At 45.7% G+C, this 27147-nt stretch overlaps 1 long non-coding RNA gene across 1 annotated transcript in view; it reads left to right on the top strand.

Annotated features, from left to right (window-relative positions):
- LOC144819904 (uncharacterized) overlaps nucleotides 1-20892 on the top strand; it is a 34263-nt gene extending 13371 nt beyond the window's left edge. The window contains exon 2 of the long non-coding RNA XR_013607616.1: nucleotides 20410-20892. This is a non-coding gene — a long non-coding RNA (uncharacterized LOC144819904). The remainder of the gene's footprint in view (nucleotides 1-20409) is intronic.
- Nucleotides 20893-27147: the final 6255 nt, after the last annotated feature.

Raw genomic sequence — 27147 nt, 5'->3', positions numbered from 1 at the left:
AGTCTACCGACATCCCTCCCTCACAAGACCTCTGCGACAAACTCAGCATCTTTTTCCACCACAAAATCAAGAGCATCTACGACAACTTCGACGAAGACAACCAACACACTGAACCCTCACCAACCACCCCCGACACCCGGAAACCAGCGATTGATGACTGGACAGCACTCACCACCGAAGACACACTGAAGACAATGAAGTCAATCCACTCAGGGGCCCCCACGGACCCCTGCCCCCACCACATCTTCAACAGAGCCGCCAACACCATCGCACCCATGCTCCGCCAAACCATCAACCGCTCCCTGGTGACCGCCTCATTCCCCGACGACTGGAAACACGCCGAGGTCAACCCCCTCCTAAAGAAACCCTCAGCGGACCCCACCGACCTCAAAAACTACAGACCCATCTCCCTGCTCCCGTTCCCAGCGAAAGTAATCGAGAAAGCCATCAACAGCCAACTCGCCACATTCATTGAAGAACACAACATCCTCGACTCCTCCCAATCCGGCTTCAGAAAAAACCACAGTACGGAAACCGCCCTCCTCGCCGCAACAGACGACATCCGCACCTTACTGGACAAAGGAGAAACAGTAGCCCTCATCCTCCTCGACCTATCAGCGGCGTTCGACACAGTCTCCCACCGCACCCTAATACGCAGACTCTACGATGCAGGAATCCAGGACAAGGCCCTCGACTGGATCTGCTCCTTCCTCTCCAGCAGGACGCAGCGGGTCAGACTCCCCCCTTTCCTCTCGGACCCCACACCTATCACCTGCGGAGTCCCCCAGGGCTCCTCCCTCAGCCCGACGCTCTTCAACGTCTACATGGCTCCACTTGCCCCCATCGTCAGAACCTACGGACTCAACATCGTGTCATATGCAGATGACACCCAGCTCATCCTCTCCCTATCCAACGAGCCCAACACCTCCAGACGCAACTTTCGAGAAGGCATGGAAGCCGTCGCCAAATGGATGAAAAACAGCTGCCTACAACTAAACACCAACAAAACAGAAGTACTCATCATGGGCCCAAACCCCGACGCCTGGAGTGACACCTGGTGGCCCACCGCCCTCGGAAACCCGCCAACCCCCACAGACCACACACGCAACCTGGGAATCATCCTGGACTCCGAGCTCAAAATGGACCGCCAGATCAACTCTGTCTCATCTTCCTGCTTCCACACCCTCCGCCTCCTTCGTAAGACCTTCAAATGGATCCCCCTCGAACACCGAAAGACAGTCACTCACGCCCTGGTCACCAGCAGACTCGACTACGGCAACGCACTCTACGCCGGAATAAACAAAAACCTCATCCGCAAGCTACAGAACATCCAGAACGCCGCCGCAAGACTGGTCCTCAACCTGCCAAAACACTGCCACATCTCCCAGCACCTGCGCACACTCCACTGGCTCCCCGTCGAGGCGAGAATCACCTTTAAGATGCTCACCCACGCACACAAGGCCCTCCACGGCACCGGACCAGCATACCTGAACAGCGGACTCAAATTCCACGCACCCCAAAGGACCCTACGATCAGCCCAGCTTTCCTACGCTGTGGTCCCCCGCACCAGAAAGACCAGATCGGGAGGCCGCTCCTTCTCCTTCCTCGCGGCCAAAGCATGGAACGCCCTTCCGCTCCACCTCAGACAGACAACATCGCTCCCCATCTTCGCAAGAAACCTCAAAACCTGGCTCTTCGACAGACCCCCTCCTTGATGGAATGGAACCTGCACTCCCCCAACCCCCCCACCCCTAGCGCCTTGAGACCCTTACGGGTGAGTAGTCGCGCTTTAACAAACTCCTGATTGATTGATTGATGGGACGCATCGTTGAGCCTGTTGAGTATCTCTATCTTTGTTTGTTTTTGGTCTGGGGATTGGGATGGGAGGGGGGTTGTGGGAACTGTTGGGGGGGTCTGGTTGGGAAGGGGATGGGGGGTGTGGGGGGTGGTAGTGCCTGGTGTGATTATATATGGTGCTTTTTCATCTGTATGGCTGACCTCTTAGGGTTCCCAACTGGAATGTGTAGCCGGGCTCTGGTCAACTGGGTGAAGTGTACTCCTGATGACGTATTGTTGCCCCTTAGCAAGACTTCACAGTTCTATGGAGCCATGGTGGTGGGGGGTCAGTTGGACCGAGAGAATGGGCTTCTTGGTGGGAGGTGGGACGAGGAGATGTTAGCAATGGTTGGCAATGGTTGGCTTATGGTGGGTGAGGTATCCCAGTATGCCGCTTAGTATAGGGACGTGGAACGTCAAAGGTCTTAACTCCCCCCAAAAACGCCAAAAGATTTGGAAATACATTACTGATCACAGTTTGGATGTTGTGGGGCTCCAAGAAACTCACCTGGCACGTAAGGATGAGCTTCGACTGCGTCATAGGCACTTCCCACTGATTTATAGGGCTTCTGCCTCCACCAAACATAGGGGAGTGGCACTTCTCTTTCGAGCTTCATTACATTTTCAGCCTTTAGAGATTAGCGGTGACAAGGACGGGAGGTGGCTCATGGTTAAGGGGGTGCTTGGTGGGGTGAAATGCACCTTTGTAGTGGTGTATGTCCCCAATTCGGGGCAAAATGCCTTTCTCCGAGACCTGTTGGATAGAGCGGGGGACTTTGTTGAAGGGCTGGTAGTGCTGATGGGTGACTTTAATATGGTGTGGGATGGGGCCTTAGATAGCTCGCGGGTGCAGAGGGCGGGAGCGGGAGTGTTTTCATTGGAGACTCAGGAATTGATTGGTGACCTAGGCTTGATTGACAGCTGGAGAGCCCTGCATCCCCAATCCCGCGACTATACGTTTTTCTCACATGTCCATCACTCCTACTCTAGACTTGACCATATTTTTGCGAGCCAAGCGCTTCGAGGGGATATTCGAGCAGCTAGTGTTTTCCCCCTTTCCGTCTCGGATCACAGCTTATTGGTCCTGACGCTTCTCTGGCCGTCCGGGGGAGACGGTGTGAAGAATTGGTATTTCCCGCCGGCACTCGTACGGGATGATACCTCCTGTAGGGAACTGCGTAAAGCTCTGAGGGAGTTTCACGCCCTCAATCCGATCTCAGATACCTCCCTCTTTAATACCTGGGATGCCTGTAAGGCCTCCATAAGGGGCACGTGCCTGCATCTTAACGCCAGCCTTAATCGATTGCGGAGGAAGGAACGGGAGGACCTTGAAGCGGAGCTGACCACATTGGAGCGGGCCCACAAGGCCAATCCGTCTCGGCTTACTCTGAGACCGCTGACCGCGGTTAGGGGTAAATTGAAGGCGCACTATGCTAACCGTGCTGAGCTTACGCTGCTCCGGCTGCGTCGCACTTCCTATTCTCAGGGTAATAAGATAGGTAGCCATCTGGCGCGCCAATTGCGTGATAAACGGGAAAGGGAATATGTGGGAGGCATTCGGGACCCCTCCGGTGCGCTTCACCATGGCGATCCTGACAAGGCACGCCTTTTCGGACGGTTCTATGAGGTGCTGTACAGGGGTGACTCCCTGGACCAGGCGGCGCAGGATCGATTCTTGACGGACCTTCCCATACCAAAGGTGTCGAAAGAATGGAACGACCTACTAGCAGCCCCTATCTCTAGAGAGGAGGTGATGGAGGCCATCGGGGACCTTAAGCTTCACAAGGCTCCTGGGCCGGACGGCTACACGGCGCTATTTTATAAATCTTTCGCTACGGAGCTTTGCGAGTTTTTAGTACCACTCTTTAACGAAATGGCTACCTCGGGACGCTCCTCGAACTCTATGGCCGAGGCCAAGATTTCGGTAATCCCTAAACCAGGGAAGGACCCGTCCTGCTGTTCGTCCTACCGCCCTTCTCAACGTGGATGCCAAGTTATATTCCGCAATCCTTGCACACCGGCTTCGGGATCTGATGCCGGCCATTATCCACCCGGACCAATCTGGGTTTATCAAGGGACGTCAAACACGCGATAATTTGCGGAGGGTGATTCACCTCATTGAGAAAGCCACGAGGTTTCGCCTTCCGGCGGTGTTGGATGCGGAGAAGGCCTTCGATCGAGTGGACTGGGCTTTTCTGTTCCGCACTTTGGAGGCCTTTGGTTTTTCGCGCCAATTTCTCACCATGATACGAGCGAATTATAGCAACCCTTGCTCCAGGGTGATGGTAAACGGTCATCGATCCGCTAGTTTTGCTCACACCAGGGGTACAAGACAGGGTTGCCCCCTCTCGCCGCTGCTCTTTGCCTTAAGTATCGAGCCTCTTGCCATTGCGCTGCGAGAAAGGGAACAGATACAGGGTCTCCCCTTTTCGGGGGAACAACATAAAATCTCCCTTTTCGCAGATGACGTTCTCCTCTCAGTTGGGGACCCGGCACACTCCCTGCCGCACATACATACTCTGCTATCTGAATATGAAGCAGTGGCTGGCTTCAGAGTCAATTTTGATAAGTCCTATATCTTAAACCTGACGCTCCCGCCGGCTGAGGTCGAGGGCCTACGGTCGCTTACGCCATTGTCGTGGGCGACGACCTCTCTGCTATATCTGGGGGTTCGCCTGACACCTTCTGTAGGCTCCCTTTTCGCAGCAAACTTTCCGTCCATGTTGCAAGCGGTGCGAGGGGAATTGAACAAATGGAAGCCGAAATTCATAATTTGGCTCGGTCGGATCCACGCCGTCAAAATGGTCCTCCTTCCGAGATTCCTGTACCTATTCCAGGCCCTCCCAATACCGATGGAGGTGGATTTCTTCCGACGACTGAAGACTCTCCTCCTGAAATTCATATGGCAAGGCGGGCGAGCGCGCCTCTCTTACGTGATTCTGCGGCGCCCGAGAGAGAAAGGGGGTGTGGGCCTCCCGGACCTGCACCTGTACTATAAGGCAGCGCAGCTGAGGGTGTTGGTGGAGTGGTCACAGCAAGAATCTGACAAACACTGGCTGCACATGGACAGAAGTGTGGCAGGACGGGCGATTTGGGACCTGGCATGGAAGCCCAAATCCGATAGGCCTAAAAATGCGTACATCAGCACGCCCACGAGCACAGTCCTAAAAGTATGGGACACGGTAACGGGGGACGACCGCTGGACGACGTTCCCCTCCCCCTTCACTCCTTTGCACTTCAATCCGGCTTTCCCGCCGGCACTCCAGGAGGGACCCTTCCGACCATGGAGGGAGGGAGGCTGTAGGGCCCTGACGCATCTCTTTCATGGCATGGTGCCCCTCACCTTTGCAAATTGCATGCGGGATTATGGCCTGCCACCCGAGGAACGATATCGGTATGCCCAACTGATCCACTGGGCAACTTCACCTGGGCTGAGAGAGGCTGCGACGAGACCCCCTTCGCAATTCGAAGCTTTCTTACTGCGAACTTCCACAATGAAGGGTACGATCTCCTTCTTATATAAACTTTTGCTTGACACTATGACTTCTCCTCGTCCTCGCTATATGGACCATTGGGAGACTCAGTTGGGTAGGGACATAGCAGAGACGGAATGGAGGGCTCTCTGGCGCGACATTCAGTCTCACAACCACTTGGCGGACTTGCGAGATGCCCACTTCAAGACCATGTTCGACTGGTATCTCTACCCCTCCAAACTTCATCGTATATTTCCGGCGACTACGGATCGCTGCTGGAGGGGCTGCGGTCTTCTGGGTGACTTTCGTCACATCTGGTGGGACTGTCCGATTATTAGACCGTTCTGGGCCGAAATCCTATCTCACATCAAGGATATGTTGGGGTATCCGATCCCGGATTCGCTATCCTTTGTAGTGCTGGGTCTTCGCGACCCACAGTTGGACCATCAGACGACCGCAGATAAACGAATTATGTGGTTGTGCTTGGGGGCAGCTAAATTAAAGCTAGCTGCGGCTTGGAAGAAACCGACGGCCCGGCAATATCATTATGGCATGCAAAGTTATGGAGGCTGATGAGCATGGAGAGAATGGCGGACATCTTTGTGGGCAACTTTAAGAACTTTATGTTCCGCTGGGGACCCTTGGTAAGATTTTTGTCGAAGGGTCTGCCTTCGGCTGTCTGTCCACCGGCCCTGAGGGTACTTCATCTCTTCCAAGTCTAACCGCACGAATGCTGAGTATGTACTGTGTGATGTGATGCAGGTTGGCGCTACCACCCGGGGGGGGGGGGAGGGGAGGGGGGCCTTGGGGACGGGAGGATGGGGGGGAGTTGGGGGGCTTTTGGTTTCTTTATTGCGGCACTGCGGCGCGGAGGATGGACTCTATACGCTTACATATACTTTGTGACACTTCATAGGCAGCTTCCCCTCCTCGAGGAACATGCGACAGGAACATTAAGTGGCGCCTGCTGGTTGGACTCTCCCAGCGACGTCATTACAGACTCTTTCGCTTCCTGGGATTTGCTGCTATGAGAGGCTTCATAGGTTGCCCTTGAGGCTCTTAAGAGCTCCTGTCTATATTGCTGTAACAGTGCTGCTTCTTTGTATGTCTTACTTTTATTCTTCTTTGCAAAACTAATAAAATCTACTTTTACAAAAAAAAAAAATGATTCTTCCACCTGAAAACACTAAGGCAAGCCTCGTCTCCTCATGTTCCCACAAGGAATCATCATTATTATAGCCGTTTTATTGTAGAGGATTGACTCAAAAATAAAATGCTACTCGTTACTAGAGTAATTGAGGTTATCCTCTGAGATTAATAAACCCTCTGTTTTGAAGAATCAACTGATCTCTACCAGCTACGATATGCAACTGTGTCAAGTTAATGTATATAATCTGCATCATAGATTTGTTTTGACATGGGTTCGGCTGAACATTTTTCATCATTTAACCTGTTTCCCTACCTCCAACAACTGGCTGCATGAACCAGTGATATGCCCATGTGATAAAGCATCTATGCAGAGTACCATGCATATTCTCTTTTTCTGCAAATATTACTCAGATTTGAGGAATAGTTTCATTAAGCCCCTGTTAAAACCGCTTGGTTTTGTTCAATGCTGACCAGCTTTTATTTACCTGCAATCCCTCCCAGATTGTTGATATGTGAAGTATTGTCACGGTTTTTACTGGCTGTTATTAGATGTAGGAAGCTGTTGTAGATATTTTACTGATAATAGAAGGATGTTTCTCTTAGTTTTTTATCCATGTGTTCCTATGTATTTTTGAAATGTTTTTAAACTTAGACAATGTAATAATTCTGTAGCTTTTATGACTCACTATGTGATTTCGAATAAAGCTTATTTGACACTGACACTGAATCATAATTATAAGTGAGCTTGTTCTGTCATGTCTAGACTAAGCAAATAGACAATATCTTGATCTTTTGGTCTACATACTTCAGACTGCACTGTGTCCAAAATGTAGTAGCTATGTTATCTTTTTGTTTCATCTTGAATTAAAGGAACACATAACTACGCACCACTGCGCCTGCCGTACAATTTGCTTGCCACATAATTTTCACTGCATTTTGTATCACTCAAAGAGTAGTATGTAGTATTGGTCATAAGTTCTTCCAAATAAGCTGTCCAAATGCCATGATAACTGGACACTTCAGTTAGCAACCACCATACCTCACTGTACATCAGTAGTGGAAAAACATCTCATAGTACTCTGCACAAGCCATAAAGGTATGGAACACTGTGAGAAAGTGGATTATTCATTGGGGTGAATGGTAGTCCACCACAAGAACTAATGTTACTGTTCTTATTCAATCCAGTAAAGGTTTTAGTAATTTAAACGTGAGCTCAACCTCAACTAGCTATGGCACAGAACAGTTAGGCTTAACTTAAAAAATGTGTAAAGCATTAAAAGTACCAAAACCATTAAAAAGTCTAAAACACACTACAATAAAAATCCCACTCCAATTTATAACATTAGAGAATATTTTAATGATAAAAGGGACATCATGATGACAAAAATACAATAAGTGGAACAGGTGTTATACATTTTTTAAGTTTGAAAAGAAAAGAGCTCCAAAAAGCACCAACGCCAACTGCAGTTATTGATCGTGGTAGACCAGGGAAAAGTCAGAAGTTGAAGCCGACCATGGTTGATCACTGGTTAGATACAGGGACTGGGTTATCCTGGTCAAAGAGTTACTTTAGTTTCTTAGAAACTGTTCTGGACATTGACAGGTCATCAATCGGTTCGTTGGCCACGAAGGCAGCAGATTGAACCTGAAGCAGGGCTCAACTGTGTGCAGTAGAACAGTGTCCCAATGCAATCGTCAACAAAATGGGTTAAGGCTTCAGGTTGGAGAAGTTCATGATTCATGCCAAAATGAACCTTGACATCGATCGGATGTCGATTGTTGGCAGTTGGTTATCAACGCCTCTCTAGAGCTCGGAATTTCTGAGCGGAGCAAGGCTGAAGGCTGGAGCCAGCAAGGTATTCAAAGTCATCAATGCAACTTTGACGCCAGTTCACTTGAAGAAAATTTGTCAAGAAGTTCCCACTTTTAAAGTTAGGCATGAGGAGTAACACTCTGACGCCAGCCAAAGAAATCAGGACTTCAGGAACAGCACTTGGGGGGGTCAGGACTCACGCCAGGGGAATCCTGCAGCAATGTCCACAGCTGGTGCAATTTAAACTGGTAAGCTGGGCTCCTCCAGGAAAAGGCTTCTTGCAGATTTTGTGTACCTGTAGCTTAACAGAAGGTCAGCCAAATGGCCCTTGGAGTCCACCTTTTTGTCCTGGTACAAGTGGGAGCAGGGCCAACCATTAGGGTTCTCCTCATGGGTCTCAACAGCAGGTGCAGGAATTTCTCTGTCTTGCAAAGGTTCAGCAGTGTTCTGAAAAAGTTGCCCAGTGTTGCCATATTAATGACTGGCACTAGCATATGGGTGGGGGATGACTCTAGCCCCTCCCTATTCCCAGGGGCAACCCTATCCACTTATGCAGCAGTTGCTGTTTGCCTAACTGCAAAAAACCCCACACTGCACTTCTCCACCGAAAACCAACGTGGTCGAACCTTACATCCTCTGTGAAGAGCTCTTTGTGCCCACCCCTGGGTGTGGCTATGGAATTGAGGTATTACCCCCTCAGGTCACTCTAAACCAGACCTAGAGTTGTGTAGGTCCATCTATATGCGGTCTTGAAGGGTTCCGCGGAATGAAAGTGGAGGGAGGCAGTCCAGTGTTCAGGCGTGGCCGGCGGGTACACCGAAGTCACTGTGGATCGCCTATATGAAGAGATGAGCTGCAGGAACACTGGTGCCTTCTCGCTTGCCGACACCCGCCCGACCCTCCTCATTACTCCTCATCTGGAGCACATGACCTAGCTGGGTTGGAATTATCACCGGCTATATGACCATCATCCCAACTACGTCATTTCAGCCCTGAAGAAGTCACAGGATCACTCCCACATGCGACGAAACACGTGCCGGCTGGTTTCTCGCACATTTCTGATTGATTAAACACACGTGAAATTACTCACCCGGTGTGGATCTACCATCCTGTATAGTTAACTATATCGTACGGAACTAATTTTGACACTCATTATGTGTGCCCTGGACTGTGTTTTGCTTTGAAATTGTGGGTTTCTGGACTCACATACATACGGGGGTTTCAAGGTGTATTCCCTCGTCCGCTTGGCACCGTACATATACGCAATTTATCACACAGACGCATAACTTAGCCTGAGCGCCAATCTTCCTGTACAACACAAAAATCTACTCCCAAACTGAATTTAGCAGTTATTAAATGTAATAGAGTGAACCAGTGTTAGCCTGTGGATAAGACAGTCTTGCTGCAGGGAAACAGGACTTTTGAGGTTTTTCATTGCAAGAGCATGTAAAATATTAAACATACATGTTCTACTTTAAAGTACTGTGCACCCAACCTAATGAGCATTTAAGGCCTATCTTAGGGGTGACCTAAAGGTATAAAAAGGAAGGCTTGGGCCTGTCAAAAATGCTTTATTATGAATAATAGACATGGCAGTTTAAAAACTGCACATCCAGTTTGCATCGGCAGTCTGGAGCCACATGTTAAATGTTTACTGTAATGGTGATACAATACATGGTACAGTAAATATTGTTACAAATAAGTTCTGTAGTCCACTAGTGACATTTAACTTACTAGCTCAAGGAACACTTGGTACCATATGGTAGGGACTTATAGGTAAGTTAAATATGCCAATCAGGGATTATAGCCAATTTGGCATGTTTTTAAGGATCAGAACACCTGTACTTGGTCCTGGTTAGCAGGTTACCCATGTACAGAGTCTTAACACCTTGACCACGGCACGAATTACGCTGCGTTGCTGGTGATTTATTGAGTGGGCGGGGTTCAGATGGGCCCCGGTCGTCCTCCGTACACGCCCACTGTGACGTCGGACATCCGGGGGCCGTCCGACACATGGAAAGGGTTAACATCAGCAGTAACAAGCCAGAAAAATGGAGTTGGACATGCAAAAAGAGCCATTTGCTTACAATCCCCAGGCTATTCCACTCATTAAATGGGCAGAATGTCCTCTAAACCTTGTTCCTTCCTGAAGCCACTCAAACACTCCCTATCTGCAATCATGAAGGAGAAGTTTTACTAAGAATCGCGCAACACTGCGCTGCACAAAGACCAGCTGCAATGAGAGAACTGGAAATTTGAGTATAGCGCCATATTTGCCACATGTAACGTGACAATGACGCTGTTGATAGAAACAGAAGTAACAATATCCCCTTGTGATCTAGCATTGCTCTACTGTCCAGGGGCTATTAAGCTGTATCTTACATGACTTTTCTACTCGATGATTTGGCTGTCTCTCCTGGGAGGGTAACGAACATCACTTGTAGCCATTAATTGACAAGAGGGTATCCAATATAGCTCTGTGACAGACTTGATGCCCCTCAAGGTCATCTGAGGACCAGAGACATTAGGATTCACAATCAGTGAACATAGCATAACCCTTTAACTAAAGACATGTTGGCTTTACACAGTATAATGATGCAAACACTAGAATTACATTTAGGTTCATAGTGTGCCTGCAGGTCGAGCTAAAATCTTCTGGCTTACTGTGGTGTACTTTATTTTAACTGCTGCACATTTCCTAAATTTAAATAAATGTCTATTTTTTCTAAGCAATATTTCCAACCAGAATCAGGTCCACATTTCCTAAATTTTTCAAATTTCCTAAATGTTTGTGAAAGTGCTTGCAAGATTATGGCAGCACTTCACCCCACAACATAGATACAATCAACTTTTGTGTGCAAAAGTATTTTGAACCAAAAATATATGCGAATGTTGCACCAAAACCGTTTTGCAGTTCGGAGTCAGTTGTTGAAGTGCATTAAACAGGGTACTGTGATCCTGAGTGCAATGGGGATAGGTTCAGTGAGCGTCAGGATGGGAGCAAAGATGAGGCTAAAAAAGACCAAACGATTCCACAACTATACCTTCAGTTAACTGCTTATAAATGAAACACACCCTAAATTAACAATTAATGCAAGTTAAAATAATCAGCGATAAATAAATTATTGTATATTGTGAAACCTCTATTTGTTATTGTGATCACTACTGATATCTGTGTCTGTGACTAGAGAGCCACAGTCCACACTTGCTATTTGCTAAAGAGTTGTTACTTACGGCCACACCAGGAATAGCTGTTTTACTTATTTATTATGCAAGAATTGTGTAGAAGAACACATGGATTTGGGGGTAACCCACAGAAGACTTCCTATGTTACTGAGAATGTGCTCTTCTACACTTTTCTGATTTTTCCGCTCTTTTTGAAAATATACTGATTTATGACTATTCTGTATAGCTCTGCATTTTGAGCCTTTATGGCATTTATTTTGTATTGCTTGTTTTCTAAATTTTTGCAATAAATCCTTTATCTTTTCCTTGATCTAGAACTCAATTATTGAGTGATCGGAGTTGCTTGCTTTTGCTACTCTGCTAAATTGATATTGAGAAGGCTGCCTTTTAGAGCAATTTCTTATAATGGGAGAACGGGCACAGGTGACATTTTGGGGTGTTTACATTTTGTGATGTCCGGAATATTGGGGTACAGTTTTGCTTCCACCCTTGCATTACACACCGTATAAGATACGCTGCAACACAGTGTGCAAAAAGAATTACATTTCAGATAAAAATGTTACTTCCAAAATATAGATCTCATTACTTTGTAGAATGTGCCTGCTTCAAATATATGTTATAACTATACATTAAAACCACACACCCCACAGCTCAGTTGATCACCTTACAATACCTCACAAAAAGAATCATCACCAAGCTTCAAGTGACTCCAAATAAATTATTTCTGGCTTCCAAGCAGCCTTTATATTTTCAAATTAACCAAATGTGCACATTTTCATTTCTTTCAGGCAGCAGGCACCCCTGCAAAAAGATTGGGCCATATGTATCAACATTCCGTTTTGCGATTCCTAAATAGCGATTTTTAAGGAATCGCTATTTAGAAATCGCAAAATGGTATGTATGTAGAAATTGGCTTCTTTTTAGCGATTTCTTAAGATTCCTTAATTGCGATTAGCAAATTGCTAATCGCAATTAAGGAATAATTTCCCATTCATTTGTATGGGCCAGGAGGCCCATAGGAATGAAGGGGAAATGTGCGATTCGCAATTAGCTAATCGCAAATTGTGAATATTTTCAAGGGTGCAGGAGTGTCCAAAGGACACCCTGTTGCACCCCTGAAATCTGCATAGGTGCGCATGTGGCGCACATACATGCCCTAAGGGCATGGATGTGTGTCACATGGCACTTTGAAAAATGAAAAAATATGCATTTTCAAAGGAAATCGCAACTTACCACCAACTAGAAGTTGGTGGTAATTTGCGATTCCTTAAGGCCAATTAGCTATTTTTATTGGCTTCTTACATTGCATTTAAGGAATCGCAAAATTTGCGATTCCTTAAATGCAATCGCAAGATAAGGAAACGCAATTTTTGCAATTCCTTATTTTTCAAGCAGATTTACTTGATACATACCATTAGTCCAAATTGCATTCGCAAACGCCGAAATAATTTGGCTTGATACATATGGCCCTTGTTTCTTGTTTAGCTGTCTGTATTTCCCTTCCTCTACAACAGAGGTATCACAAATGAGCAGTGTTTAATCAATCAGAAATGTGCGAGAAACCAGCCGACACGTGTTTCGTCCCATGTGAGTTTGATCCCATGACTTCTTCAGGGCTGAAATGGCGTAGTTGGGATGATGGTCATGTAGCCGGTGATAGGTCATGTGCTCCGGATGAGGAGTAATGAGGAAGGTCGGGCGCGTGTCGAGCCAACCCGGTAGCCGGTGAACATTCACGAACCGGCTTGCTGAGGCGCTCCAGGGGAGCTGGAAGGATGAGTGGGCCTCGAGGTGCGGACCTAGAGGTGCGTAGGTCCATCTATATGCGGTCTTGAAGGGTTCCATGGAATGAAAGTGGAGGGAGGCAGTCCAGTGTTCAGGCTGCGGAACCCTTCACGGCCGGAAATAGACTGACCTACACACCTCTAGGTCTGCACCTGGAGACATACTCATCCTTCCAGCTCCCCTGGAGCGCCTCAGCAAGCCGGTTTGTCAATGTTTACCGGCTACCAGGTTGGCTCGACACCCGCCCGACCCTCCTCATTACTCCGCATCCAGAGCACATGACTTAGCTGGGATGGAATTATCACCGGATATAGGACCATCATCCCAACTACGCCATTTCAGCCCTGAAGAAGTCACAGGATCACTCCCACATGTGACGAAACACGTGTCGGCTGGTTTCTCGCACATTTCTGATTGATTAAACACACGTGAAACTACTCATCCGGTGTGGATCTAACATCCTGTATGGTTAACTATATCGTACGGAACTAATTTTGACACTCATTACCTGTGCCCTGGACTGTGTTTTGCTTTGAAATTGTTGGCTTCTGGACTCAAATACATGCGGGGGTTTCAAGGTGTGTTCCCTCGACCGGTTGGCACCGTACATACACGCAATTTATCACACAGACGCATAACTTAGCCTGAGCGCCAATCTTCCTGTACAACACAAAAATATACTCACAAACTGAATTTAGCAGTTATTAAATGTAATAGAGTGAACCAGTGTTAGACTGTGGATGAGACAGTCTTGCTGCAGGGAAACAGGACTTTGGAGGTTTTTCATTGCTAGAGCATGTAAAATATTAAACATACATGTTCTACTTTAAAGTACTGTGCACCCTACCTAAAGAGCATTTAAGGCCTATCTTAGGGGTGACCTAATTATTATGAATAATAGACATGGTAGTTTAAAAACTGCACATCCAGTTTGCATCGGCAGTCTGGAGCCACGTGTTAAATGTTTACTGTAATGGTGATACAATACATGGTACAGTAAATATTGTTACAAATAAGTTCTGTAGTCCACTAGTGACATTTAACTTACTAGCACAAGGAACACTTGGTACCATATGGTAGGGACTTATAGGTAAGTTAGATATCCCAATCAGGGATTATAGCCAATTTGGCATGTTTTTAAGGATTAGAACACCTGTACTTGGTCCTGGTTAGCAGGTTATCCATGTACAGTCTTAACACCTTGACCACGGCGCGAATTGCGCTGCGTTGCTGGTGATTTATTGAGTGGGCGGGGTTCAGATGGACCCCGGTCTTCCTCCGCACACGCCCACTGTGACGTCGGACGTCCGGGGGCCATCCGACGCATGGAAGGGGTTAACATCAGCAGTATCAGGCCAGAAAAATGGAGTTGGACATGCAAAAGAGCCATTTGCTTACAATCCCCAGGCTATTCCACTCATTAAATGGGCAGAATGTCCTCTAAATCTTGTTCCTTCCTGAAGCCACTTAAACACTCCCTATCTGCAATCATGAAGGAGAAGTTTTACTAAGAATCGCGCAACACTGCGCTGCACAAAGACCAGCTGCAATGAGAGAACTGGAAATTTGAGTATAGCGCCATATTTGCCACATGTAACGTGACAATGACGCTGTTGATATAAACAGAAGTAACACTATCCCCTTGTGATCTAGCATTGCTCTACTGTCCAGGGGCTATTAAGCTGTCTCTTACATGACTTTTCTACTCGATGATTTGGCTGTCTCTCCTGGGAGGGTAACGAACATCACTTGTAGCCATTAATTGACAAGAGGGTATCCAATATCGCTCTGTGACAGACTTGATGCCCCTCAAGGTCATCTGAGGACCAGAGACACAGTTGATCACCTCACAATACCTCACAAAAAGAATCATCACCAAGCTTCAAGTGACTCCAAATAAATTATTTCTGGCTTCCAAGCAGCCTTTATATTTTCAAATTAACCAAATGTGCACATTTTCATTTCTTTCAGGCAGCAGGCACCCCTGCAAAAAGATTGGGCCATATGTATCAACATTCCGTTTTGCGATTCCTAAATAGCGATTTTTAAGGAATCGCTATTTAGAAATCGCAAAATGGTATGTATGTAGAAATTGGCTTCTTTTTAGCGATTTCTTAAGATTCCTTAATTGCGATTAGCAAATTGCTAATCGCAATTAAGGAATAATTTCCCATTCATTTGTATGGGCCAGGAGGCCCATAGAAATGAAGGGGAAATGTGCGATTCGCAATTAGCGAATCGCAAATTGTGAATATTTTCAAGGGTGCAGGAGTGTCTAAAGGACACCCTGTTGCACCCCTGAAATCTGCATAGGTGCACATGTGGCGCACATACATGCCCTAAGGGCATGTATGTGTGTCACATGGCACTTTGAAAAATGAAAAAATATGCATTTTCAAAGGAAATCGCAACTTACCACCAACTAGAAGTTGGTGGTAATTTGCGATTCCTTAAGGCCAATTAGCTATTTTTATTGGCTTCTTACATTGCATTTAAGGAATCGCAAAATTTGCGATTCCTTAAATGCAATCGCAAGATAAGGAATCGCAATTTTTGCAATTCCTTATTTTTCAAGCAGATTTACTTGATACATACCATTAGTCCAAATTGCATTCGCAAACGCCGAAATTCTGCGAATTTCGGCGTTTGCGAATTCAATTTGGCTTGATACATATGGCCCTTGTTTCTTGTTTAGCTGTCTGTATTTCCCCTCCTCTACAACAGAGGTATCACAAATGTCAGGATTAACCGTCCTGGGATGGTTGTTTTTTTAATAAAAAGTAGGGGCACTGTTTTAAAAATGTACGGGCATGTCGTACCCCATCAGATCCCGCTCACTTCTACCTCTGCTCGGAGCACCAACTTCTTATTGCCTATGCAAATGGGAGAACAGAGTGTGAAAAGGGCAAACGCCCATTGGCCAGGCGAGATCTACTAATAGTGTGACCTGACCTTTAATTAATAAAAAATAAATCAAACTAAAACTGGGTGCAACCGAGGGGCAAACAGAATATTAAGTGTTATGCCCATGTGTAATGGATGTACTTTTCACAAAATTATACATTATCTATGACTTATGCTTGTTCAGTTGTCTACAAGTTGAAAGGAGTACAAATCTCAAGCAAGCCACCACGGTGTCACCTTTGTCCATTTGCTCAACTTTTAGTGTTGCAATAAAATAGTTTTGTTAGCGCAATAGTGGCCAATCACATCTTCGGAACATGCATCTTGATAAATCCGGTGCGGCACAATTTTTTCCCCCGTTGGTTTTCACGCCAAACTATGTGGCTGTGAGTTGAAATTGTGTTCACGTTTATTTTATTAGACTAAGTTCCCATTTTGTATTTGAGCTCCAAACAAATTATCACCATCCAGAGTAAGCACTGACACAGACACAATCTGGTCAAATCATGTGGACAGAATGTGAACCATGCATGTTCAGTCAAATTGACATATATGTGCAGTCAAAGAAAGGTCAGAACAGCAACAGATGTATGAACAAGTTCTTTCGTACAGTTTTTTCTAGGGAAGAATACCCCCCCCCCCCCCCCACACACACACACACAAACACATCCGACAAATGGGGCATAGTTGAAAATTTGTCACCATATCACACGAGTTCGTCAAATAAAGTATCACCATGGCATATTCTGCCTTAAGCTAAATGTACTACTTTCCTCTAGCTAACCAGCTACTCCTACCCTTTCATTTATAACTGTTATAGATTTAGAAAAAATGAAGGACTTACCCGCGAAGCAGGAAAAGCACACCAGGGCAGCTGTAAATAGTACCACGGTTTTCATCTTTTCCACTGTGTTTTGGCCGCCTTTCCCCGCCTGAGCGCTCTGCTCTGCGCTTCAACCGAGGCAGCCAGCCTGTTTCTTGTCTTCTCCTGTCAGATACCTTCTGACAGTGGTGAGTTTTTGGATACCGAGGCAATAGCCTCATTACTCCATATTCGTTTGGAATTTTGTAGTCGCTGTTTAGGTTGTCTTATTGGTGTGTGACGCTTTGTCACAGTTGAGGTTGCATCACATGGTCAGCTCAGTGATGGGCCGCGGGTAGCGGTCAGTAGTGTTTGCAGAATTGTCAGCATGTTTCCTTCGAGAGTCTCGTCTTTGTCCGTGTAGATCCTTCTGTTAGTGTTGAGGTTTGGGTGCCTGCCGCGGCTAATGCCAGCCGGCAGTGAGCGGGTTTTAGGTGCTTGCCGAGGCTGTTATGCCATCAGGGCAGCGGTGAGTTTTGCGTATCTGCCGGCGTTTGCCTTCAGGCAGTAATGAGTTTTTGGATGCTAGCGTCTCCCGCCAATTTATACTGCACTCTGAGGGGGAAGGTCCTGTCGAATGGCAGGGCTCGCATTTAACCCTTTGTAGGTAGCCAGCTGCAATTACTGTCAATAAGCCCATGTATAGCGACCAATCTGCCGTTGCTATGGCATAGCAGCGCCTTTGGGTAATCTGGGTTGGACTGTAAATGTCATTAGGTTGTGTGAATCTAATGACGTTTGTTTAGGTGTATCATCAGTGGAGGCGCATGTCAGCTATAATATATTGTGGCATTTCTGGTGGGTTAATCCATGGGGGTACCAACGTATTATTTACATATTTTATCACTTGGTACCTGCGCTTACTGCCTGGTAAACATACATATGTGGTAGGCACCTGATGGTAGCAAGTGCTTCCGGTTGTCATGATGGCTTAAGCGTACATTCAGGCCGTGTTGGTGTACACCACAACGTCAAGTTGAAATTGCTGGCCTGGGCAGCTAAGAAAACAGTGACACCCTTATATGGCCTCCTTTACGAGTAGCCCGTTAATTATAATGGCCCCAGTAACAGGAGTTACTGGCCTCATTGAAAATGATGAGTTCTGTGCAGGGGCGGTTGGTGACATTTGAAAGTGGTGCGCCGTAAAAGTTCAGGATGAGCGGCATGTAGCGAGCGAGCGGAGCATACCTTCTAATTACACTTCCACCACATCCATCCATCCTGAATCCATGACATCCATCCATCCTGCATCAATGACATTCATCCATCCATCCTGCATTCATGATTCATCTATCCATCTTTCATCTATCCATCTATCCATCCTGAATCAATGACATTCATCCATCCATCCTGAATCCATGACATCCATCCATCCTGCATCAATGACATTCATCCATCCATCCTGCATCCATGATTCATCCATCCATCTATCCATCCTGAATCAATGACATTCATCCATCCATCCTGAATCCATGACATCCATCCATCCTGCATCCATGACATTCATCCATCCATCCTGCATCCATGATTCATCCATCCATCTAGCCATCCTGAATCAATGACATTCATCCATCCATCCTGAATCCATGACATCCATCCATCCTGCATCCATGACATTCATCCATCCATCCTGCATCCATGATTCATCCATCCATCCTGCATCTATGACATTCATCCATCCATCCTGCATCCATGATTCATCCATCCATCCTGCATCAATTACATTCATCCATCCATCTTGCATCCATGATTCATCCATCCATTTATCCATCCTGAATCAATGACATTCATCCATCCATCCTGCATCCATGATTCATCCATCCATTTATCCATCCTGAATCAATGACATTCATCCATCCATCCTGAATCCATGACATTCATCCATCCATCCTGCATCAATGACATTCATCCATCCATCCTGCATCCATGATTCATCCATCCATCTATCCATCCTGAATCAAGGACATTCATCCATCCATCCTGAATCCATGACATTTATCCATCCATCCTGAATCCATGACATTCATCCATCCATCCTGAATCCATGATTCATCCATCCATCTATCCATCCTGAATCAATGACATTCATCCATCCATCCTGCATCAATGACATTCATCCATCCATCCTGCATCCATGATTCATCCATCCATCCTGCATCTATGACATTCATTCATCTATCCTGAATCCATGATTCATCCATCCTGAATCAATGACATTCATCCATCCATCCTGAATCCATGACATCCATCCATCCTGCATCAATGACATTCATCCATCCATCCTGCATCCATGATTCATCCATCCATCAATGACATCCATCTATCCATCCTGAATCCATTACATTCATCCATCCATCCTGAATCAATGACATTCATCCATCCATCCTGAATCAATGACATTCATCCATCCATCCTGCATCCATGACATTCATCCATCCACCTGCATCCATGACGTTCACCCATCCACCTGCAGCCATGAATTCAAACTCTCCCACATGACATTCATCCATCTACCCTTCATCAATAGAATTCAATTCATCCATTCTCGTAGCCACCAGGACCACCCCCCCTCTCCCTCCCCCATCCACCAGTATCCCCGGCAGGTTGCTGTGCCTGATATCAACCAGCGGGTGCCGCAGTGTATTTGTATTTTTCATGTCATAAAAATAAGCTATGGTCACTTTAAAACCAAACAGTGGCCCTAACATTCCGTGCCCCCACCTTCCTACTTGCCCCAATGTATCATTATATTTGAGCGATTACACGAGAGAGGGTGCCCCACTATTTAAAGGTGAGAATACTAGAACCCTTGTCAGGTTATTCTATACCATTGAAGTATTTGGGTTATCCGTCGCACAATCAGTCCCTGACCAAAGATAGATGTCTCTTATCGGGCAATAACTTTAAGAGACTGGTGACGGTATACAGCACGTCATAGGGGCTGGGATTAGATACACCACCTCGCCATATCCATATCGCCGGGTGGGGGCAGTACCCTGTTGACAGAGGTTGGAGTACTATGGTTTCACTGGGGTTATCTCAACCACTCCCTATGTACCTGGATTACCCATGGTAATGGTTCCCACAGTGAAATGAATTTGGAGGGAATACTGTCTATTTTAGACAATGGTTCAAATGCTTAAGCACTATAGCAGGAAATAGAATGTGACACTATCTGTGAGAGATAACACATCATTTTTACTGTATTAGAACATGGGACATGGTATTTGCCACGACAAGTCTAGAGCTAAAAGGAAGAATTCCCGTACTATATGATACAGAGGTATATGAGTATTCCCTGTAGAGGTTAAACTCAAGTAACAGAGATAACCGATGAATGTAGAATAGTATATAATCTCAAAGAAAACGGATACTGACATATTGCTTTGTCCCCCAAATAGAGCAACCAAAACTCGAAATCTTCTTGACACAGGAAACCCCTAACAAGAAGTCCTGAGGAAGGTGCCACAATATCAGATGTACTGCACCGAAACGTGTCGACGCATTTTGTAAATCTGAGAATCCAAGGGAAGCCCAGTACACACTGGATGTATATATACAAATTGTTTGGTCACAGTGGTGTACAAAAGTGAAAGTAATCATAGGCTATTGGATCTAGTAATCTATAGTGGCAAAAATATCCATGAGCCATAGTTATAATAGGGGTTTTGATTTTATAATGTATTTTTGTGATATCTTGTTTTATTGTTGATGAATTACGAGTGTGGGATATATGTACCATTCTGTTTTGTATTTTTAATTATTGAACACGTGAGATATTGATTGTATGTTTTTTTACTTTTCAAAGAATATTGCTTTGAAATTTTAAACATTACTTTTTGTGTATTGTTGTATGGAAAAATAAATATCGCCCTTTATTTTAATAGAGTGTTAACAAACTTTATTTCTCTGTGGAAATTATTATTATTTTGACACTATAGTATAATAGAGTACTGCAACTCGCGGGACTAATACTCGAGTGTAACTGCCATGGTTGATAAATATTAAGCAAACGAGCATACCCCAGGGATTTCCCTTTGACTTGGTGTCATTATATTTGAGACTACTCGCTTTGCATATCTCTTCTTTCATTATGTAAAGCGATTCACCGCTCCTCAGGCCAGGTTTATGTCCTGCAAACGCCTAAAAGATACTTATTGGATAGGTGGACTCTTCAGTTCGTGGATTTATTACTGAAACAATAGCCCTGGTACCAGCCAATCAAACCGCAGAGAGAACAGCTCGCCAGCTGTGAAACCCCAGGTGCAGATTGTTCTTGACAGTACTGATGTAAACATAGAAACACAGCCTTCCACGCTCTGATGTTAAGGCAATACATTCTACGTTACATCACAGGAGGGTCTGTGGTTTTTTAAATAATTATGGTTATACATGAACGGTCCCCTTCTTTACCCTTAACCCTCCTCGCAGTGGGACATTTTGTGTGATGAGGGAGCGCAGCGCCTCCACACACAGACGGGAGGCAGGATCACCACCAAATGTACAGCCCCTCTAAGCCAATCCTGGCAGCGCCAGGGCATGGCTATTCTTCGCCCGTAGCACGCCCGTAGCACGCCCAGCTCCTAATGGGCATGCGCAAACAGGTCAAAACAGGTCAAAACACAAGTGCGCATGAGTAGGCACGGTGCCCTCCGTCCCCACTCATGCGCACTTGTGTTGTGCTGATGCCTGTTGCCCCCCACTGGTCTGACAATCATGTTAGTCAACATGACGCGGACCGGGCGGTCCGGCGTCATGTTGACTGACATGATTGTCAGTTCTCCCTCGGCGTCTTTAAACTTAAGTAAACTGAGAGTTTACTTAAGTTCAAAGACGCCGAGGGAGCTGCGGGCGGGGGGGGCTACGACCCCCGCCCCAATGGACGCACCGCGCCTGGTTCTGTGGTAATACCACTGCCAGCATCCTTCTGGGGTAAGATTTCAGGTGCTTGTAGTAAACTCCCTGGATGCAGTAGAGTTGTCAACAGGTTATTTTATCAGTCAGAAGAAAACGCCTTCGCATATTGTGACCAGAATTTGAGAATCAAAAACCGGACAGGCCAGACATAAAAGTAGGACTAACTCCTTTAGTCTTCTATATCTGGGCTGTCCCGTTTTTTGCATAGCCATAAAATATATATATATATATATATATATATATATATATATATATATATATATATATATATATATATATATATATATATATAATATATAAAATGTATATTATATATATATATATATATATATCCCAACGCTCCAGTTTCAAAGAAACATGCACTCACAGGGTCCCTTTTAAACAACTTTATTTGCAAGGACGCGTTTCGGTTGTATGCCTTCTTCTGCTTGCTTCATAAATAATACGTCACTGGCATGATTGTGCTTTTAAGTTCATACCTGGATCTTCATTGGTCCCTGCACAGAAACAGGAGAGAGTACTAGATGATCATGGGCCAATGGCAATGCCCTATTTCAGATTTTACATATTACCAGCATACTTCGGCATTTTCAATATTTAGTTCTTTAACTATATGCCAATGTCAATGTTCTTTTTCATATTGCGCTCCCAGATGGGCACCTCCAAAGCACACACACACATCCTCCTGTTCTGGCCATTTACGCTGTGGTGACGGTTATCTGGCGGGACCCCTCGTCAAACCGTCAGGGTTCTCAGCAAGTCACACAGGTGTCAGTAGATAGCAATAACTCCAACAGTCTTTATGACTGTCGACGATATCGACGTTACATGCCAGGATTCCCTTCAGGTGGTGCAAGACGCCATGTAAATGATACTTTGCTCCCTAGTCCACCTTAAGGCACAGCTGCACTCTTCACGACGGGTTGCATGCACCACCGGAGGTGGGTCCATGCCAGATATCAACGCTCCAGTTTCAAAGAAACTTGCTGCACTTGTGATGTATTTACTATGGGTACTGTATCGATCCCCCTATTTCTGACCCTTGTCTGGTTAATAATTAACTAGCAGCCATTCAACTGCACAGAAACCCGTTATCTGATTAGCCACACAAAGGCACAGAAGCCCGTTATCTGATTAGGTCATAGCGCATGCCATCTCATTAGGCAAGCACTATTTCTCCAGCCCCCTAATAGGCATACGGTGTTCTCAAAACAAATCAAACCTACCACGACCTGGGAAATCCCCACAGCCATTGTTTTGATTTAGCCGAGAACTTCAGTAAAGAATGTGCGAACGACCAGCTTCGTATAACATCCTTATTGACGTATTTATGTCCATCCTTACGTCAATCTCGGCACCTTTCAGGTATAAATAATACCGACATTGCCTTAAGCAAACACACGAGGTGGTGACAAGATTGGAGCAGCGAGACTTGCCGAGGAGCCCAGCTGACAGCGAAGCCCACAGACGCTGCCCCTCCTTTCTGACGCGCTGAGAGAGAGACGCTGCCTTTTCTCCTGCCGAGAAATCCAGCTCCGGCGCTTCCAGCCGCTCTTGCAGGCAGCTGGGATATCAAGACCTGAGATAGAGATACCAGCCCTCCAGCCTTCTAAATCCCAGGTACTGAACTGAATAACCCCTTACAGAGAATTCCTGAAGCAGACCCTTGGCAAAGCAAACTTAACTTAAACTGCTACTTATCTACTCCCGCCCACGTATTAGGCTTAGGTCAGGTACATTGGGGTAGGCGTAGTTAGAAGCACCAGTTGAGTACGATTAGTCAATGTATATATGTATGTATCTATTTTATCCATTTTAAGTATCATATGGCTAAGAAACCATATCAATGCTTTTACAGTATTATTTTATAATTCTGTTATTACTGTATGCACTTTACTTAACAATAAGTATTGCAATTATAGCGATTCATTTCTCTTGTATGATAAAAGAGACTGATCAATAAATAACATCTTTTTATTGAACACGCCCGTCTCTTCCTTTTCTCTACAATCTGGTGAAACTAAGAATGCACTGAACTGACTGAGTAAAATAAGTTGTCTTTTGTTTTCACACGACTCTAGAGATACACTCTTGATTAGGGGAGAGCAAAGTTGTGATGTTCTATGGTTGTCAGAAACTAAATCCCTTCTTGTCTATCCAGGGAGGTTAAACTCCTCCTTGTCTATTCGAGAAAGTTTCTAGTGAACTCTGAGCTAGCTGGCAAACATTAAAACTTTAAGTCTAATATCGACAGTAGAAGACCTAGTTAACCTCTGTCCTACGTCTATACTATTGAAGATATTATTCCAATGCGCAGAGCCTATTGGGATAATAGGAACTACACTACATGGCGCCCAACTGTTTGGATAGGCGATAAATCTAACGTAAGACATTAGAGTAACTCAGTCGTGCTTTTTCACACAGACCCCTTTTTTCCCCCTAATACTCCAAAGACGTCTGGAGTGGGTGAAAGGTTATATCCGCCAAACTTAGTAGGAGGAGACTCCTATGTATGGTTCTTGGTTTATTCAACGTTGAAGGATACACTGTTCCAAAATATTGTGCATCTAATCTTTGTTTCCATAGAAACCTGATCTGCAAATAAATAAAATAACTTTCTTGACATTAGAATGTCACAAGCTGAAGAAGAAAGGGAGACAGCTAGAATAGCAGCTCAACTCCTAGCGGCTGACAACAGTCTCCTACAGCAAGACCCGGATGCAAAACTCATCCCGGTCAACATAAGGAAATCTATAACTTTCAAACTTATAGAAAATGGGCTGACACGGAGAGGTGGTACAGTCATATTCGTAATTGAAGCACACGAATATCGGCAGACAGAGGTATTCTATTCATGGATAAACTTTCCAGCAGCAAACGCTGTAACAAAGGATGAGGTGCCGGGTTTTTAAGAACCCGGTGGTGTCAGGGAATAACACCCGAAGACCTCTGAGTTCCCCCTTGTTTCGGACCACAGAAACACGGAGTCTTCTAGTCGCAGTCAGAGATCAAGTTTTATTGATAGCTACCAAGTAACAGGTGTCCTAGAAGCACGACAAGCACGGGTCATGTGTTCTCAGGAGACTGTTCGTTTTTACAGAACCAGCCTTCTCCTTATATACGAAAATAATAGCTGCAAGCAAGAATTCTTGAGTTTATGATATGGCTATATACATATTTCTACAATAATACAAAAGAGCGAAGTCATGTAGGCAAGCCCGTATTTTAGATGTCCAATTCGTGATAGATTACCTAGCCAGGCCCGGAACTCCCATCAGATATCGGTGAAACCCCAATAAAAGAAGGCACCTCCTAGTCATAAAACTGGCCATAAACAGGGAGCGTGGACAGGTGTGTATGTGTGTAGAAAACATGATCTGTAAGAGGTGAATGGTTTGTGGTATGTTGTGCATTGATGCTATCGTGTTTGGCCACTGGGCGAGGAGCTGCCCAAACAGGTTTGGCTGGAGGCAAGGGAGTCAGTTGGGACAGGTCAGGGGGAAGTCAGGGAAGGTGGACGTGTCCTTTTAGATCAAGCTCGACCTTTAATTGACTTATCATGAGGGCAAGACACAAGATGGATACCGTTTACAAAATGGTGTCTGAGGGGTCGGGACGGAAACTACGATTCGGGGGTGTTAGCATGTCTCGATCATGATGCAAATGCATAGGAATGATGTCCTAATCATTATCGGTTCGTCGATACCAAATTCGTCCTGGTACGTTGATGTTTCGGGATACGGGTATCGGACCTCGATACCGGGACAACGGTAGGGTCCAGAATTTCAGAACCACAGACCCTCCTTTTGCCCTCATATAAGGCAATAATTTGTGTTAATCCGAGTCTAAGTCTGTATGAAGGAATTCGTGGAGATGCTGCTGTAGCATCATTCTGTTGCTCAGTTCGTCCCTTGACACAGGCTTCCGTACACATGAGGTAGCACAGAGGCCACATAATGCAGGAGCGCACTGTACACACAGGCAGAACATAAACAGAAGTGCTAAGATCATCCCAATGAAGATCAGTGTTTTCCATCCCCAGGTAGCGATCAGTCCCCAGAACCACCCTAGTAAGGACCAGTCCCCTTTTTCTACGTGAAGGGAACCAGATATCTCGTGTAACTTAGAGATGGCCTGGTACACTGTCGGTGCGTTATCAGGGATGAAAATGCAACAACTGGATTGGATCACTCTACACACACCACCACGATCGGCGAGTATGATATCTAGGGCAACTCGGTTCTGAAGGGTCATAAGTCGATCCGACTGAAGTTCGGTCGTCAATTTGCCAAGAGCTCCGGCCGTTGTAATCACGGCGGATTCAACTATCCTCGATAACTGGCGAATATTCCTGCTGTTCACCATAGGCCCCCAAAATGGCAGAAAACCCTTTGCGAAGTCAGCGAATTCCTGACCCGCGGTGTTGTCTTTACTCACGACACCGCTAGCTGTCCTTGTCCGATGGTAATCTGCTCTGGCCGTGTAGGTGGGAGGCAGCAGAAATGCGATAAAGCATGTACCTGAGAAGTCAGGGGGCAACCAGGTGTAAGCTTGGTCATGGCAGACGAAATACGTGCCTTTGGCTGCTAATAGTATAGGGGAAGTTCGGGAAGCGAACACATAGGTTTCCGTGCATATACTCTTTCCTAATTGTGCTTTGGGATCCCTGCCGATACCTTGTAAACATAAGTGACCTCGGTTGGGTACTATCCAAACTGGGCGGGATTTCTTTGCTGTCTGGCTCTTACTCAGGTAAACCCCATATTTAGTTACGTTCCAACGAGTGTACGGAGTGAGTTCATCTTTGGGAATCGTAAGATAGGTGTCGAACTCTCTACTCATATTTCTTATCCCTGCTATTAGTGCCTTGTTACTGGAATCACTTTCAGTAGAACGGGTCGGGTATGGTTCTAGGGCGAATAGGAACATGGTCTGGAAAGCCCACAGAGAACCATAATAACTGAAAGGCAGGATGAAGTATGGGATACCCTTATCCGTTGTGTGTGGCATGAGTCCACATATCCAACAGTTCGACGTGTTCATTATGGACTGGTGTTGGTGTAGAAGTCGAATGAATGAGTTATTTACAAATTCGAGTCTTCTGGCAGACTCGTGTTCAGGTAGAGGGTGAAAGTAGTGTGGAGAGATAGTAGGAGGAGGCTGTGGCCGGGTGTCATTTGAAAAAGTAACTTGGAATACGAATAGAGTATAACCAGTTAAAA

The sequence above is a fragment of the Lissotriton helveticus genome, chromosome 2_1 (assembly GCF_964261635.1).
Source record: "Lissotriton helveticus chromosome 2_1, aLisHel1.1, whole genome shotgun sequence".
In the NCBI taxonomy this organism is placed as follows: Eukaryota; Metazoa; Chordata; class Amphibia; order Caudata; family Salamandridae; genus Lissotriton; species Lissotriton helveticus.
This window is presented reverse-complemented; position numbering and strand designations above follow the sequence as displayed.